The sequence below is a fragment of the Cervus canadensis genome, chromosome 20 (genome assembly GCF_019320065.1).
Source record: "Cervus canadensis isolate Bull #8, Minnesota chromosome 20, ASM1932006v1, whole genome shotgun sequence".
NCBI lineage: Eukaryota > Metazoa > Chordata > Mammalia > Artiodactyla > Cervidae > Cervus > Cervus canadensis.
Genome location: NC_057405.1, coordinates 40,949,641 through 40,968,754, shown reverse-complemented (window position 1 = coordinate 40,968,754; position 19,114 = coordinate 40,949,641). Strand labels below are relative to the sequence as shown.

Below are 19,114 nucleotides of genomic sequence, written 5' to 3'. Positions count from 1 at the left end.
TGACACAGACCTAGAGGAGGCTGATGAGACTGCTGTCCGCCTCTCCCGCCCAGGTCTCAGCTAGCCTGCCCTAAAGAGAGGGAACCTAGATGTTATCGAAACCTTGAAGCCACACCCCCTTCTCCCACCATCCCGGGACTCCCCTCAAAACACAACCTCCTGCTTTTAAATCTCTCTCATACTTTGCCCCCTGGAAGGCTGGCACTACTTGCTTCACCCACATTGCCATTTCTCCACTTCTTCCAAATAGAACTGGCTGCATAATTTGTGGGGAACAACACAAAACGCAAATGTGGGATCACTTGTTTAAAAATTATTAAGAATTTCAAGGCAGGACATCAGAATATTCAGACAAGTGCAGGGCTTTCTTAGAAGTAGATCCCTGTCCCACTGCACAGATCGTAGCGCCATGAAGTTGGTCCTGTCTCCTAAGCCCAGCTTCCCTTAGGATGTGGAATCCTGTTCACTACTGAAAATTCTCTCCACCTTCATAACCTATTCACACAATGCTTTATCCATTTTCTTGCTTTAGGTAAAAATCAGCTTTCTTCTGAGAAGAGTTTCCCCTGGATCTTCCTTGCATAGACACCTCTCATTATGTCACTCCCTGGGACCATGAGAAGCAGCGCTGGCATCCCTACAGATACCCAGTATTGCTTTGGAACCATGCCCCACCTCTTACACCAGCCCTTGATCCATTTAGGCTCTTGTTCCCTGGATATGTACCTTCTGTCCCAATTCTGCACAGTCATTCACTCAGTTCCTGACTGTTTCACCACAGTCATGGAAGACTTTGCTATCTGACTCATTCCTTCTCTACTCCATGGCTTCACCGTTGGTAGCTTCAATGTCCATATGGCTAGTCTCTTCAATAACTTAATCTCCAGCTGCTTGATCTTCATTCTATGGAGAACAGCTAACCCTAGTCATAGCTCTTCCACAACCCTGCCATTATTCTGCTACTAAAACGTTCAAAAAATCTATCCCACCTCCTGATTACAACTTCTTCTTTTTCTCTATCTTATTTGATTGAGATTTGTTCTTCTTTGGCTTCTTTTTCTCTCCCCTTTAATGTCTTTTTTTATCTTCCCATGTACTATTAAGTGAACCTCATAGCTCTGTCCTTCAACCATTCTTTTAAAAATGGCATCTAAGTTTTCTTCTTGCCTTTCCATCAAATCATCTGGTAAAACCCCAAAGTGGGATTAATTAAACTCTCTGCATTTACAGTCACATATTTTACACAAATTCACACAATTGTGTGGAACTACTGCTATCACGAATTCCTGAATTTGAAAGTTGTTTTTTTTTTTTTTTTAACTTATAGTCAGGTTCCATCATTCCCAACTGCAGCTACTCGAAACCTTCAGGCTCTTTACCTGATTCCATTATCTCCCTTACTTTTCTAGTAGAAATGAGAAGCTATCAAAAATCTTCAATATACTATAAAAAGACAAAAGCAACCTACAGGTAGTGTTTTCTTAAGTCATTATTCTGTTTTAATCGAAGAAAATGAGGTTCTATTTATTTATATAAAAACTGCTTATTAAGCAGCTATTTTGTACAGGTACTACTCTAGCTACTGAAGATACAGCTTTCATGGAGGAAAATTCAAGTACTTCTGATGATTTCAAATATGTGACTTTAAGGTGTATCAGAGAGGGCTAATGATTTTATCAAACTTCCCCCCAAAACAGGTTTTACAAGACAAATTGTGTGAGTATAAGGAGTACAGTTGCAAAACCATAAAAATCTAACTATTGCAGTGTAACTCATAAATTCAAACATTTTAGCATCTCTATCATAGGCTCTCTAAAATAAATGGGCCTTAAATAATTTGCCTTAAATAACAATATTGTATTTTATTATACAATTGAAATTACACTAAAGATATGAATAACTCTCAATCTCTTTAATTACTATTTGTACGACCATACAAACAACCATGTTTTTAGAAAACAAAATGTACCAATGTCAGCATTTAGAAAAATTGTAAGTTTTAGTAACAGGGTATAATTTAAAGAACGTCAATCAACCTTAAAGAAAGAAAGGCTTGAGCTCAAAATTGGAGTCTTCCTAGCTATTTCATTTTATTCAAACTATTTAACCTTGCTGAGCCTCAGTTTATTTATTTGAAAACAGAGATGATTATTGCCTCAGTGTTGGGGTAGGAATATTAAATACTTTAAAGAGCCCGAGGGCAGCACTATTGGCGGGGACATTAACGAAAACATCTTTCTATCTCATAGCCTTTGCCTATGAAAATATTGGAACTAGTCAGTAGTGAAGTGGTAGGTACCACCCGCTTGGGTTGGAAGATCGGGTTCACAGTATCGGTGAACATATCGGTGTTAAGATGACTTTGGACACTAATAATGCCTTTCAGGAAACCAGAGGCGATCTCAGGACTTCTGTGAGGAGAAACCAACTTTTCAAAAAGCAGAGAAAAGCACCTTAATTTTAATAGCAGTATCATCATTCATCTATAACGCTTCCTAAAGTTCATAATGAGACCTTATTAGAAGGACTTCATTTTCCTTGAGAACCTCAAAGTGGAGCGTGATAGACACTGATTTCTGCTTTTCTTTCCCCTAGAGTTGTCTACATTGCACATGACTTCTCAATTTGCTAAAATAATGCGGTAATAAACACGAAGACCCACATTTCGGGTGCAGGTAAGAAAACCATGCACATTGCTACTTTCTCCAAACAGCCACGATGAAAGTGCAACCTTGGGACAGACACTTCGGGCCACAAATGCTTCGGAGGGTCTACGGGGAGAAGGGAGGAAAGCGAATTCCCCCAGTCACATCAAGGAAATTCTTAATAGACCCTTAACACTCACCCAGGGGAACTCAGAGTGGTAGGCGAGGGTTCTGTGATGACCATCGATGATTAATTGTCTGTTAAGGCGCACGAAGGGAAAAAAACAAACAAACAACACCGCCCGGGACGCCGAAAGGTAAGACCCACCGTGTCGCCGGCCGGGGAGCCGGCTGGCGGCGGGTTGCGCCCCGAGCCCGACCCGGGGCCGGGGCGTCGGGGGCGGCGGTTTAAGGGAGGGAGGCGCGCTCCACGCCCGGGGGCGGGTCCCGGCGGCCGCTCTCTCCGCCCCCGCGGTCGCCGCCACCTTCAGGCTGCGCTCCAGCGCAGCGGCTCAGACGCGGTCGCATCTTCGTGGACGGTAGAGGCGGCAGCGAGCTAGAGTCAGCGTCGCAGCTCGCGGCCACCGAGAGGCCGGGCGAGTCCGAGCGCCGGGACCTGGCCCAGGCTCGGCGGACACCTCAGTGCGCGGCTGGTACGTACGTGGTGAAGGGGAGGTGGAGTGGGGGTTGCTGGAGCGAAGATGGAGGGAAAAGGACTTGGGGAGGTAGGGGAGACTGAGCGAGCGACGATGCGGTAAGAGCAACTTTCCTATTTTCCAGCCACTCCGCGCGAGCTGGGGGGAATTCAAGCAGATGCCTCTTTGGCCAGAGTGACCACATCGTGTAACACGCAGAGGTCCTTGCAGAGTGGAAGGGGGCGCTCAGGTCAACAGGGGTAGCCAGGGAGGTCTGATCACCTCTTTTTGCCCATTCTGCCCTGAAGGTGGACATTGGTGATGTCTCGTGAGTTGCTGAGCGTTCGTCTCTCGCACGAGTACTGCCACGTCGTTTGTCCTGGGCTCCGCGTTTCCAGCCCCAGGCAGCCCCTCGCGGCCACGGGGTCAGCAGTGTTCTAGCCCGCTCGGCTCGCGTCGAGCTGTCTTTAGCCCCGTCACCTCACCTCATCAGCCTCCATCCATTTCCTTTGATAAAACCTGGGAATAATTCGATCGAGTGAACTCGTGGGTTCCCTGCAACTGTTGTAGTGTGGTCGCCGGGGTTCGGGAGACGAGCGCATGGGTCCTAATCGCAGATGTGCGGCAGCTCGTTGGGGAAGGTCCTGGTAGTTCCCTCTGGGAGAGATGACCCCAGTTTACCTGCTCTCCAGACTGGCAAGTCCCTGCCGAGCGAAGCTCAGATGAACGGGTCAGTTTCATCTTCGTAGAGCTCATCCCAGGGAACGCATACGAACACGGTTGCTTTGGAAGAGCGCTTGGTACAAGTAGGGCGCGTAGGAAGCACTGGAAAAAAAGAACAAACCCCAAACAAAACAGAAAAATCCTGCAGGTGGAATTTTTAGTCCGAGTCTGTGCAGGACTCTAAAATGGAGATTCAATGCTGATAACCACTTAACGATTCAACTGGAAAAACTAAAAACTAAAACACTCATACTAATGGTTTGAATACTGAAAAAGTATGAATTAGAACTGCGCCGAGTATTGCATTTCTCTGTGGAGACATAGATTCAAGATCCATCTGTCCACTTTATCTCTTCATAAGATGCCTTTCTCCTTATTGACGTTGCTACACACACAAAAAAATTCGTTCTGTGATTTAATGTTCAGAAAGGTCAGAATTTGGATTATTAAAACGAGATCTGATGGTCATGAAGCTCACAGGAAGTTCTGTAAGTGATATAGGTTTTGGTCATGGTTTGTTAGATTAGCATTTTGAAAACCTTTTTTCCCCTACTTGTCAGGTGCTGATCAGTAGCCCTCTATTGACACTATGATAAGGAAGTTCATTTTCTAAAACAGTGTTTTGGAAGCTCAAATGTTTTAATTTTGAAGTAAAGTATGTGTTGCAAAAGAGTTTTCAAAAAGTTTTTAGTAATAAGCTTCTTAGTTTTATATTTACCACAACTTTCTTCAACAAAATATCAAAGACTAATGGAATACCTTATACAGGATATTTTAAATTGTGTCAGATTTCAATTTTGTTACAGAATTTTCTCTCCTCTTTAGGCAATTTTAAACTAGAAGTTTAGATTTTTAGAAATTTACCCCTTTCAATGATTTTTAAAGAAATTTTACGAAGTTGTAAATCCATGACCATAAATCAGTTTTAGAACATTTTCATCACCCCAATAAGATCCCTCATGCCCACTTAGAATTAATCTCTGTTCAGGCAACTACTAATCTTTCTTTAGTCTCTATAGATTTGCCTTCTCTAAATATTTTATATAAATGGAATCATAAAATATGTGCTCTTTTGTTTATGGCTTTTTTTCACTTAACATACAGTTTTTGAGATCTGTGTCGTAATGTGGACCAGCATTTCACTCATCTTATTGCTGAAGTTTTCCATTGTATGAATCCACCACATTTTGTCTTGTCTATTCACCAGTGGTTGGACATTTGGGTTGTTTTCAGTTTGAGGATATTATGAGTCATGATGCTAAGGACATTCATATGCAAGTCTTTGTGAGTATGTATGTTTTCATTTCTCTTGGATAGTTATTCAGCAGTGCAGTTGCTGGGTTGTATGATAAATGTATATCTAGCTTTTTAAGTGAAGCGAAGTGAAAGTCACTCAGTCGTGTCTGACTCTTTGTGACCCCATGGACTATACAGTCCATGGGATTATCCAGGCCAGAATACTGGAGTGGGTACCCTTTCCCTTCTCCAGGGGATCTTCCCAACCCAGGGATCCAACCCAGGTCTCCGTCATTGCAGGTGGATTCTTTACCAGCTGAGCCGCAGGGAAGCCTGGGGGTCTCCTGCATTGCAGACGGACTCTTTACCAACTGAGCAATCAGGGAAGCCCAACTTTTTAAGAGTATTATGGAATGAATTTTATGTAAAAATTATGTATTTACAAAATGTAGAAAGTTCTGGAGAAATAAATGTTTCTGACTAGATTTTGTATGATTCCATATATACAACGAGAGAAGGTTGGACAGGAAACATTTTGCTTCCTTTAAAAATTTTGAGCTCAAATACAGCAAGCAAATTTGTAAAAAGGTGTAACCTTTCTGAGAAATAAAGTATTTCTGAAGACGAGGTTTATTGGAGCTGTTTTATATTCACAGCAAAATTGAATGGAAGGTACAGAGATTTCTTAAGTAACCTCTGGCCCTATACGTGTATGACCGACTCCATTGTGGGCATCACGCACTACAGTGGTACCTTCCTACAGTGGATGAACCTACATTGACACATCGTACTCACCCAGATTCCCTTGTTTACCTTAGGGTTCACTCTTGTACATTCTGTGGCTTTGGACAAATATATAATGACATATATAGCCTGGTGGGCTGTAGTCCATGGGGTTGCCAGGAGTTAAAGCTGACTGAACATGCACGCAGATGCAGGCATCCATCAATGTAATATCATAGGGAGTATTTTCACTGCCCTAAAAGTCCTCTGTTCTCTGCCTATTCCTCCCCCACCCCCAGTATCTTTTAATGCTAAATGAGGGTAAATCAGGCCTAATTAAGACTAAATTTCCTGCAGTCTCCAGTGAAGATGAGAAATTGAGAATTTGAAAATCGTATTTTAAGATGTTGATGAAATCCAAACCGGAATTGCTTGGTAGTAAAGTCAGTGGTTTTCCCTTCCTTCAACACAAGATTTTTAATTGAGTTACAAAAAAAAAAATAATTCCTTTTTGAATAGAAAAAAGCACCCTATAAATCATATGATAAAATAAGCTTCCATAACTATGATGCCACATAGTTCTTTTACATACTAATTAAACATATTTTTTTTATTATATATAGAGATCTAAGGCCCAAGTTTAAGTGATTGATGTGCAAAAATCATGTATTAGGGACAAATCCAGGGCTCCTGTTTTCCTGTTTTAAAATTCCTGTGGTTAGTGCATGCTCGTTTTATTCTTTTCAGGTTTTAAATGTTCACAGGGGTTTTTTATTTTGTTGTTCAGTTGCTCAGTTGTGTCTGACTCTATGTGACCCCATGGACTGCAAGTACGCCAGGCTTCTCTGTCCTTCACCATCTCCTGGAGTTTGCTCAGACTCATCTCCATTGAGTCAGTTCAACCATCTCGTCCTCTGTCGTCCCCTTCTCCTCTTGCCTTTTTTATTCGCATCACCGAATATACACTCCCTTAGCTTTTCTCTCTTTGATCAGACATTCCACAGTATTATTCATTGACTTATACTTTTTAAACTTTTTATGGGTAAATTCCAGTTTATCTTTCATTACTTTAATACACAATAATGTAAAGTAATTATCCTTCAACTAAAAATAAATAAGTTTTCAAAAAAGAAGGAAAACTGCATGTTCTTTTGAGTTTTGTTGGTCTCAGTAATTTTTATTCCCAGGTGGTGCAGTGATAAAGAATCTGCCTACCAATGCAGGAGAAGCAAGAGATGCAGGTTTGATCCCTGGGTCAGGAAGATCCCTTGGAGTAGGAAATGGCAACCCACTCCAGTATTCTTGTCTGGAAAATTCTATGGACAGAAGAGCATGGGGGGCTATAGCCGATGGGGTCTCACAGAGTTGGACATGACTGAGCACAGATCCTTGATATACCTTTTATAAGTCGTTATCAGTTAGTGATCTTACATAAAAAGGACACTTGAACATAGGCAGAAAACCAAAAGTGATTATTATTATTATTTATCTTTTTATTGGAAGTATAGTTGACTTTGAGAAACCAAATAGGTAATCTGCTTCATACTCAAGTGGGATATATTTTTCATTCTTGTGCTCAATGGCAAATAATGGTTTTATGCATCTGTCCAGGTATAAAGCACGCTATGGACTTATACGGGCTTCCCAGGTGGCGCTAGTGGTAAAGAACCCACCTGCCAATGCTGGAGACCTTAAGCGACATGGGTTTGATCCCTGGGTTGGGAAGATCCCCTGGAGGAGGGCATGGCAGTCCACTCCAGTATTCTTGCCTAAAGAATCCCATGAACAGAGGAGCCGTATGGGCTACAGTCCATAGGGTCACACAGAGTTGGACACAACTGAAGCGACTTTAAATCAAAGTGTATTTATGTTTCCTAATAACTCCAATTCTTAAAAAATGATGGTGTCCAAGAGTTGGGTGCTTATTGGAAAAGAAGTTCAGAACTGTCTATTTAAGAATAAAATGGTTCAGATTTGTATATGTTTCTGAATAGAAGAAAATAATCTTAACTAGAATCTTGAATTAGTTAGGATAAGATTTCTCAGACTGAAAAGCGGGCCAGCGGAACAGATACCCTTGAAGATTATGGAGGAGTAGTAGTCTGGAGCCAAGATGGCTTGAACACTTGTTTGGGGAGCAGCAGCAGCAGCTTTTATAGACAGTGTAAATGGAGCTAAATGCCTTCCTCTACATCTTGGATTCTCCCTACATAGAGTCACTATTTCCAGCTTAGCCCTAAAATCTGCTGTGCTGGTGAAAAGGCATGAATGGCATCAGCATGTGTGTGTGTTAGTTGCTCAGTTGTGTCCGACTGTTTGCCACCCCATGGACTGTAGCTTGCCAGGCTCCTCTGTCCATGGAATTCTCCAGGCAAGAATACTAGAGTGGGTGGTCATTCTCTTCTCCAGGGAATCTTCCCCACTCAGGGACTGAACCCTGGTCTTCTGAATCGCAGGCAGGTTCTTTACCATCTGAGCTACCAGGGAAACCCAGAAATCAGCATGGGTAATAAGTTTTCACTTGTTGGGTGAAGGAAAGGAAGAAACTGAGGTTCAGTATGATAGTTTCGGGAATAAATTCATGGAAGATAAGAAAGAGTTAAGCAGTCTTCCCAAACATGCTTATATTAAATGACTCTGAAGTGATTTACTTCTAGACTAATCTTTATGGGCTGGGTTAATATGTCCCATAAGAAAACACTGTTATTGAAATCACTATGTATAGTGTGTGTGTGTGTGTGTGTGTGTGTGTGTGTGTAATTAAGGATAACCTTTAACTCATGCAGTTACATTCATTTATTATTTTCGTTTATTAAAAAATGAGAATAAGTACTTGTATCATGGAGCTTCTGGAGCCAGATATAATATTAAATCTCAAAACACTGAAATAAGACCCTCTTGTCTATCTTTCCCAAATCTAATAGAGTCTAATAAAAATCCAGACTACAGATATAATGGATTTTGTTGCATTCTGAAAGTTTGTAAAGAATCTATCAAGTCAGAAGATGTTACAAAGGCCAAAGTCTAGCACAGAAACCACTCTGCCTCTGTTTCTGTGTCCCTGAAGAAGGATGTCTGTCGTAATTGTGTTCATTGCAATAAAGAAGCAGAACTGTTCACAGGAGTGAAAACTTAGAAAAACACAAAAAGCAACTCTGCATCTTTCTAACATGCCATGAATTTCTATGTATTTATCTATTTATACTCCGCAGCTTGGAGAAGATTGGATTTGAGGAGTATTGGACAGACTATTACAGCCCAAGCAAGAGATGCTAGAGAGTGAATCATGGATTAGTGATGAAGAATTTAGGAATACACAAGAGTATCATAGTCTAGAAATATTAGGAGTGCAAAGTGATTAGGCTTGATGATAATTGGGATATGAAGTTAAGGGGAGGTGGAAATGAAGGGTGCTTTTCAACACCCTGGCTTGAGGTTGAGGGAGGGCTAGGACTATTTACAAAAATGGCAATAGAAGAATGAGGACACAGTTGGTGGGTTTCCTGGGTTGGATGAGGTCTCCTGATAATTCATGTACTTCCTGGAATGAGACCTTATTTAGAAATAGGGCCATTGCAGTTGTAATTCCCTAATATGATGTCATACGGGAGTAGGATGTGCCCTTAACCCAATATGACTGGTATCCTGATAAGAAGAGACGAGACACAGAGGCAGAGACTCATAGAGGCAAACGTGTGACAATGGAAGCAGAAATGAGTTATGTGACTTCAAGAGATTCCTAGAGTTGCCAGCCACCACCAAAAGCTGGGAGAGAGGCATGGAACAGATTCTCCTGAGTTCCCGGGAAGAAACCAGCCTTGCTGATAACTGGATTTTGTATTGCTGGCCGCTTGAGCTGTGCCCATCTTCAGTATCAGTTGTAAAGATGGTTACAAAATAAGCAATATGATAACTTGGGCAGGGCATCTGCTGTGTCCCGACGTGGTCAGAGTCCTCTGCTATCAACCCAAGTATAGGACTAAACAAGGTCATTCAGGTTTTCCATTCATTCGTGCCATGTGGGTTTGACAGTGTGAAAATGGGACCAGTCTACAACATGGGGGGAGGTCATAGTTTTTATCTGTTTGCCTCAGGGACGGTAGAAGAATGTTTTCGGGGAAAGTGAGGAATAATTTCCTCACGTGGTAGATCTGGGTCAGCCCCCTGAGGTGTTTGTGGATTTTTGCCAAAGAATATTGAACTTCAAGTAAAACCCAGCAAGTAAAACCCTGCCCAGAGTTGTGTCAACTCTGAGAAGTCCATGTTTGGGTTCTAGGTTTGAATGCTTTGAGAGGAAACAAACTTTTCAGGTGTGACTGTAAAATGGGAGGAAACAGCATTTTTTAAACTCATAGATGTTCATGTTTACCAACTCTTTTAAAAAAGGATCTTAATTTACCTAATTTTCAGAAAACTTTTCATATCACCTGTCAGTAATTATTATTGGTCTTAATACTGAATTGGTTAAGTTCTTCACTTTGTGAGTTTTGTCTCAATGTAATCCACTTAAAATATGGATTAATGAAATATGATTGTGTCTAAGGACAGCACTTTAAGTTATAAGGACATTTCAAATTATCTTGCAAGAGGATTGTTTAAGATTCACTTTATTTATTAACTCTTTTCTTCCAGGTATTTTTGTCATAAAACCAACACACTATTAAGACACTGAAAGATTTTACAATTTCGATTCTAATATTCAAGCATAATTGCTTTAGTATTGAGTGTCTTCCAGTCTTTGTGCCTTTGTAAGGATATGTTTTTTTATTAATGTAATAATGGTATACAGTTTTTATCCTATTTTTTCTTCTTAAAATTACTATTATCAGAATAAAAAATGAATAGAAAGAATAATTTTAAAAAATAACATTTCTTCTGATTATGCAGAATGACCCATGACATAGTTTTTGGCTAGATAAAATTTTGGCTCTTCAAGGTATGAAACAGAATTTCCCAGTTAGGCCACATTTTAATTTTGCTGCACCCTATACAGCAAAACAAATAAGACAAAAAGAAAAACAAATCATTAAAATGGGTAGCTTTAAATATTAGCAGTGTTAAAATGTAGAATTCTGTTTTCCCAAGGACAGTCTGTGCTTACTGTTGTAAATCCTTCACCAAGAATCGCAGATGTTAAAGTATAATCAAGTGATTTTTTTTCCTTTCAATCTCATTTTTATCAACTCTCCATTGTTATCTTATAAAGGGTTATTCCATGTGTTATTTTCTAGGCCGGTAATGTTTGCCACTTAAAATACCACTAAGTTTTAAACTTTAAAACTTTGTAGTTGTGTTTTTGAGATAATATACACTGCAGTGAAAATCAGAAACTTTCGAAATTAAGAGGAAAATAACGTCCACCTGAATTTCCACCGTTAATTATAAAATTCTTGGCCTATATATATCTTTTAAAAAACAAAAGTAGTATATCATATGCCCTTAATATATCATCTTACTATATTTTTTCAAGGCAATAAATCTTCTTTTTTAATGGCTACATACTAATCTATTACATTTTTAATTAATACCTATTGGTAAATATGCAGAATGTTTCCAGATTTGTTTTTGTAAACAATACCATAGTATATAACTGTATTTGTGATCTTTATACACTGTACACAGCTATCTTATTAATTTCTCTGAATAAATTTCTAGACATGGAGTTGATAAATCAATGGATAGTCACTTTTTAACCATTTTTTAAAACATTTTGCAAAATATCTTTCTAGGAAGCCTGTTGCCATTTATACTGAAAATTTTTACCAATGTACTAGTACTGTTTCAAAAATTTTTAATTTAGAAATTTAGTAGGAAAAGATAGTTCATATTTGTATTTCTTTGCTAATGTGGCTAAACATTTTTAGGTAGTCAGTATGTTTATTGGATATTTTGTGTTTATTTGTATGAATTGCTTTTTGTATTCTTCGCTTATTTTAATTCTCTTTTGTTTGTTTCAAGAACTTTTAATTCATAAAGATATTAACTCTTTGTATGTCTATTATATTTTAAGTAACAGTTTTTAAGATCAATTTCTTTTGTTTGCCATTAACTATGTAGGGAGCTTTGCTTTGCAAAATACTTAAATTTTATGGATGTGAAAGCTATCAATTTCTTCTCTCATAGTTTATAAGGAGGACTTTCCCACTTTAAACATATTCATCTACATTTTTAATAGTACCTTTGATGTCTTTTTAAAAAAGTTTTAATCCTTTAGAAGTTGTTTTAGTAAGGCATAAATATAGTAATGTAATTTTATTGTTATTACATTTAATCGCTAATCTTGCCTCAAACTTATTTGTTCTGTAAGTGATTTGAAATAACATCCTATGCCCCTGCACCTGCTTGGAGTCTGCCTTTGTCGTAACTGTCCCTTCACCCTGAAGTCCCACAGAATTTCTTCCCACATGCCTTCCTGGCCACCATTCCTACACATGACTGCAGGCTCTTTCATTGCCTCCCTAACCTGCCGTGATCCACATCTGTCACTCAGCACCTCACCCCAGGAAGAAAAGGAATTTCATGTCTCACATCATAGCTGCTAGCTCTTCCTAAGTTCTCTGGTTCCTATATTCTGTGTTACCAGTTTTGAAACATGTAATTTTGTTAGCCTTACAAAACATAATTTTCCAATGCTTCAGATCTCTGTTTTTATCATTTGTCTATTCATTTCTCCCTTCTGCCTTGAAACTTTATTATGCTTTGTACTGCCTCTCCCTGACTTAATCTCTGCTTTTTATTCTTCCTTCAAAACCATTCTATCATGCCCTCTGGAACACCTGTTCAATCACAATAAACTCCTCTTAACCTCTTCTTTTTTCTCTAGCCCCGAATCTGGGCTCTCCCACTTCCCCCTGAGTCCTTCCTATTGGAGATGGCTGATTACTCCATAGTTCATGAATTCTAGAGTAGGAAGGGGGAGTCACATGCCCTCCATACACCTTCCCACCTCTAGACCATTATTTCTCTACCCTCTTTTACTCATTCCTGTTCCTTTGAGCCAACTGGCTATACTGTCAACTACCATTGCTCCTTCCTGTGAACTGTTTACCACTTCCAACTGCTTTTTCACTGAACACTCCGGCAACTAGTGAACAGTCATCTTCTCCCATCCATTTCCTGTCCCCAATCTGGTTGACTTCATGTCTGTACCCAACACCACAACTTTTCGGTTTTTGACCTTCACAACTCAAGCAATAATCTTGTCTTTACCCAACCCCTTCTATAGTTACACCCTGGACTTATCATATGAATTTTTTCTTCCTAAAATCTCAAATTCAGAAACTCTCTTGTCAAAGCATCCTATCTCTCTCTCTATTTTTTTTTTTTTATACAAATCCAAAGAGTCACACCTGGGGCTTCCTAGGTGGCACAGTGGTAAAGAATCCTTCTGCCAGTGCAGGAGAAATAAGAGAGGTGGGTTTGATCCCTGGGTTGGGAAGATCCCCTGGAGTAGGAAATGGCAAACCCGCTCCAGTATTCTTGCCTGGAGAATCCTATGGACAGAGAAGCCTGGAAGACTTCGGTCCATGGGGCCACAGAGAGTCGGATATGACTGAGCGACCAGAGTCACATCTACAATTGTCTTTTGGCTTCATCGGGATGGCCGATTTTTATCCATCTGTTTATTCTCCATGCTATGCTGGCTTAGAGTAAGATATTTCTCAGTGAATTCCATGTTTCCAATGAACACAAATCAATGGAGAGCCTAAGAATTCTGTGTGCTTACCACACTTTCCTCTACAGTTCCAGCAGCCTCAAAGCCACCACCTGCCTCGAATGCTCTGTGACCTAATGACCACTTGTCTTCTGGTTTATGCAGATCACTGCAGGAATCTCTATACTCCCAAATTGCATGGCCATTACCCTGGTTTTCCTGGGATTGAGTGGTTTTCCAGGATGCTATGCTTAAGTCCTTGACTTAAAGACTCCACATTTTTGAAATTCCTTGTATTCTTTTTTTACGTATTAGCAATCTTCATCTTCACTTTTAAACTACAGGCTGTTACTTCATCTGAGGTATGTAATAGCTCTTACTCTTCACTAGCATTCTGTATGACCTTTTCAATCTAGGTCAATGGTTGAGAAAGTGGGTTGAGAAAGTCAAGACACCAGAGTGCATTAGCTAGAAATGTTATAGTTGTTCATGATAGCAAATCCATTTCAAGTTGGCTTAAGGAGAATGGGAGAATTTTATCAGATTTATGCAACCCAGGTTTCAGTCTCAACTTGATCTAGAGCTCAGATTATTTTGGAAGGACCCAGTTTCCTTCTACTTCTTGGCTCTAGTTTTCTTCAACTTGGCTTCATTCTCAGGCTCTGCTTGGTGGAAAAATTGCTATCAACAGCTTCAGGCCTAACTTCTCAAGTTTAAATTCAAAGAGAAAAAGGTGTCTTTATGTAGTAGCTTTGGCACCAGTCCTAAGATGGACTAACTTGAATCATGAACCCACTCTTTATGCCTTTGCTGAGTTGGAAAAATGTCATAAGCCTGTTGAGGCAGGCTTACGTCTGCCTCCTTTATGTCCCACGCCACTTCTGGGCCAGTCCCTGTGGCTCAGGGCATTAGGAACTCTGATTTGTTAGGTCTGGGTCTCAACTTCATCCTTGGAAACAACAAATTACATGCAATGACTACAGGAGGAAAGGCTCAAACGGGAAATGGATATTTAGCAAAATGTTTACTATTCTCTAAATTGGTAACAAGATGGTTAAAACAAAACAGAGTCGTAAACAGTCTCTGATTAAATCTGTAGGACTGGCTTGTGAGTAAAGATCATGAACATTATTAGTGTGTAGGCTCTATGACATTTATTTTGTAATAGTAATAGCAGTAATAATAATGATATTTTTAAATATCCTAATTGTAGACTATAGTCTTCATAGTTAAGTTGCAAAGTAAGTAAGATTTGTGCAAAGAAATTTTGTGTAATATGATCATCTTTAATTATCATTAATGAGTTTTATTTTAAATTCTTCCCATACAAATAATAATTTGAAGATAAATCATATGCTATAAGAAAGAAGAGAATCTTTCTCCCTTACATAAATTTTTTGCAGCAGGCATTTATGAAAATGTATTGATACATGATTTGGATGATAATAGTAGAGAAAAATAACTCAGCTAGAAATTAAAAAGCTTTGCTGGAAGGCCAACTCAGCTTTTAATTATTCATATGACCCTGAAGAAGGCTCTTGAGATTTCAGTTTTTATCAACATGATTACACCAATATGAATGATATGATTTCAGTTCTCCGTAATGAGATCAATACAGTGAAAAAAGTATCTGTATTATTCCATAGAGTCTATGGTTCCATATTTTAGTGCTATATGTCCCCAACAATATTCAGGTTCTTTTCTGTGGATGGTTATAGGTATTCTTTATTTAATGAATTTTGGAACTCAGTACATGCATCTCTGAGATGAGTAGTTAACTAAACTCAAATAAATGAATATCTATTTAAAAGCACTCTCCTGGATCCAGCTACTATGTTTAATGGTATATTGCAAAACAGAATGAGACTCTGTCCTTTTTTAAGAAGCTTAGGTTTCTATCTGTTTGGTGGGGTGAAGTAAGAGAAAATAATATATAGACCTTTCCTGTGAAGCAGATTGTAATAGGTGCTATGAAAGAACCAAAAAGTGCTGTGGTGTTTCCAGGAAGAAAAAGATAAACTTTGAAATTACTCAGGAAGACTTTATAGACAATGGAGTAATTGGGATGGTCCTTGAAGGAGTGATAGGATTGCAATGATTGGGCAAAACTTTCCTGATTGAGAGACCAGCATGAACAAAGGCACAAATATGGAAAAGAACAAGACAGAGCTATGTAGACTTTGGAGGGCTGGAAGAAGATGAGGGTGGGGAGGTACATTGGGAATATAGTGAAGAATCTTTAAAATGCTGGGATGAAAACTTTGAACTTTAACTATTTAATTAATTTTGGCTTCCCTTGTAGCTCAGTTGGTAAAGAATCTGCCTGCAGTGCAGTAGACCCAGGTTCTATCCCTGGGTTAGGAAGATCCCCTGGAGAAGGAAATGGCAACCCACTCCAGTATTCTTGCCTAGAAAATCCCATGGACAGAGGAGCCTGGTGGGCTGCAGCCCACGGGTTCACAAAGAGTCGGGCATGACTGAGTGACTAACACTTACTTACTTACTAGAGAGTCATATAATCAGTGCTGTTCTTCATGAGTAAAAAATTAGTTTGATGGGTTGTTTGTATCTAGGTAAATATAAGAGTTGTATAAATTTTTAAAAAGAACGATTGTTAAATACCTAGCACATTTCCTGGCATCCAGTATGTCTCTATTACTTGTGACCATTATGTTTGTTTGAAGGACTGTCTTGTATATATAGGAGTTTAGACTGATCCTGTGAGCTACCTCCAGGTAGATTTAGGGCTATTGGAGAGAGAAATATTTTTGCTTCAAAATTAAAAAAAAAAAAAAGATGTTATAAAGGTTAAGTTGCTATAAAAAAGATAGGGGAGATAGAGAAGAAATGCTTAATAGCAGAATCTGTTAAAACAATATGAAATAATTTTTGCTTATGGCCAGTTTGATATAATGTCAAGTGATTGTCCAATAAAGGTAGCATGTTTTTAAGTTGTATTAATAGCAGCATTAGCAGAGCAAGGAAGTGATGGTCTAACTCTCTTCTACCATGGTCAAATTTTTCTGGGGAGATTACTCTTACAAATAAATATACACGCACATACATTGATCAGGATGGTCTGTTATTGGAGAAGTGATAGAAAGAATAGTCATAAAGTGGAGATATTTCTTTAGGAGAAATGAATGCCTGGGAAGGTGGGCGTGAAAATATAGTATAACATGATGTGTCAAGAAAGAAAAACAAGCACAAGCTTTGGAGTTAGATCTTAGCTCAGCTCCTAACTAGCCATTTTATTCTGGGAGTGTCGCTAGCCTCTTTGTAGCCTATTTCTTTTCTCATCCTCCTCACTTTCCCCTCCACACCTCTCCTCCTTTTCTTCTACTTCATTTTTGTAACATAGAAATGGTACTATTTTCCTGTAGTTTTATTTTTTGATTAATGATTGTCAAATACCCAGCACATTTCCTGGCATCCAGTACATCTCTATTTCTTGTGACCATTATGTTTGTTGAAGGACTGTCTTACATATATAGGAGTTTAGATTGGTTCTTTGAGCTACCCCACAGATAGATTCAGGACTATTGGAGAGAGAAATAGTTTTTCTTAAAAAAAAAATTGTTATAAAGGTTAAGTTGCAATAAACAAAGTAATGGTATGTCTAAGTAGGGCAGCACTTTTTGAGTTCAGTGGTCGTGGTAGGCTAGAGCCAAGGCGATAATATATATTTTTACATGAAAGTAATCTTTTCCTAAGCATCTAGGAGGGAATCCCTAAGAGTAAGGTTTCTTACTCTTTTCCACCAAAGAATTGCCCAAAATCTTTAGGCATAACTCAAAGTGCTCTGTAGAAAAGTACAGAGTTTGACATTTCATATTCATCTTAAATATACATCATGCACTCTACTTTATAATGTATCTATTTTGTTGTAGTATCTGAATGTGATTTAAATATATACTGTCAAGTAATACTTTGATTAACAGAATTTATCATATGGTTATGAGTACCTTCTGGCATTTCCAGGAGTGCAGTTTCTGTAGTTTTGAGGGTACACAGACTTAGAGGTCTTTAGAACCCACAAGCTTGTAACAGACTAAGAATTCCCTCTCAGCTTAACACAGATAAACTAAAAATTCGGATTTCCATTAATTAGAATTTGTGTTGCATGAGTTCATTTAGGCAATCACATTACTGCTAATATCCAAAATTTAGTAGTATCTTGTATAAACATATATGTGAACTTTAAAATGTAGGAAAAGAATTGTTATATTTGAAAATGGAGAATTATATCTTTATCTTCTGGAGTGGTGAGGTAAGAGGTTTAGTGGCTTCATAATATTGCATTTGGCTGCTGCATTTGTGGGCTTGCTTTTGTTGTTTGCTCATGTTCCTTTTTTTTTCTTTTAAATTAGTGCTTTGCAGGAGACAGATGTTGACTAAATGCTGTTTTGTGAAGTATTATTTAGGAGGTTTTAAAATTAGGATAGCTTTTTCTTGCCTTTTTACTTAGCTTTAATTTTGCTTCTTTTCTACTCTCTTTTGGAGAAGGAAGTGGCAGTCCACTCCAGTATTCTTGCCTGGAGAATCCCCATGAACAGAGGAAACTGGTGGTCTACAGTCCATGGGGTCGCAAAGAGTTGGATAGGACTGAGCAGCTGATACTACTCTACTCTCTTTCCTACTTTACCTGCACCAAGATTTCTGCAGAAACTGCTTTAAGAGTTGCTGATCTGAATGGGAAATTATCTCCCTGAGACCAGCTCTAGACCACCTTTTAGTGATTTTGGTTACCTGACCACATATCTCTCTTAAATTTCATGTTGTTATGATTTTAATAAAAGGGGCACAGGATATCTGATTATTTTAGCTGTGTTACTGGATGGATTGGATCATTTCAGAAGTATCTGCTTATTTGCCCTTAATGACTCATCATAATTTAGAGGACCAACTCTGAAGTCAGGAGACTAAGTTTTTGTTTTGTTTTGTGGCAGATTTTTTTTATTACTCATCCCTGGTTAATTAAGAGGTTAAAAATGCCCAATCCGCATGTATTTTATAATTTTACCTAGGAGTTTTATCATCTAATTATTAATAAAGCTATAGCATAAATAGCTCCTTGATGCTAAAGTATATCCCAGGCACCAAGGAGACCAAGTTGAACAGAACAAGGTCCTCACTATTGAAGAACTCGGGATTGATGTTAAGTAAGTAAATTACTGTGAAACAGTGTGCCTAATGCCATTGCAGCAGTGTGAATCAAGGAGAAGATGCTCAGAGACAACTAAGAAATTCTAAAGCCAGGGACAGTTTCTCAGAGGAGGTGATGGTATTTCGAGATCTTGGAAGATAAACACTAGTTTGTCAAGCAAAGAGGAATGTGTCCTAGGAAGAAGGAGGCTTTAAATGTGTGATGTATTTAGGGAACTATAATTAAATCAATATACTGGACAGTTGCAGATATGGCTGGAAATTCAAAAGGAAGTATATTCACAAGTGCATTGCGTTTCACGATAAATTGCCTGGACTTGACTGAAGGTTTT

At 38.9% G+C, this 19,114-nt stretch overlaps 1 protein-coding gene across 4 annotated transcripts in view; it reads left to right on the top strand.

The window, feature by feature from the left end:
- Nucleotides 1–3,144: 3,144 nt before the first annotated feature.
- The window catches only part of PKIB (cAMP-dependent protein kinase inhibitor beta), a 114,034-nt gene continuing 98,064 nt past the window's right edge, over nucleotides 3,145–19,114 (top strand). For 3 of the 4 annotated variants that reach the window (XM_043439609.1, XM_043439607.1, XM_043439605.1), the window contains exon 1: nucleotides 3,145–3,298. The gene's annotated coding sequence lies outside the window, so the exon portion shown is untranslated. The remainder of the gene's footprint in view (nucleotides 3,299–19,114) is intronic. The other variant, XM_043439606.1, reaches the window with a different exon arrangement.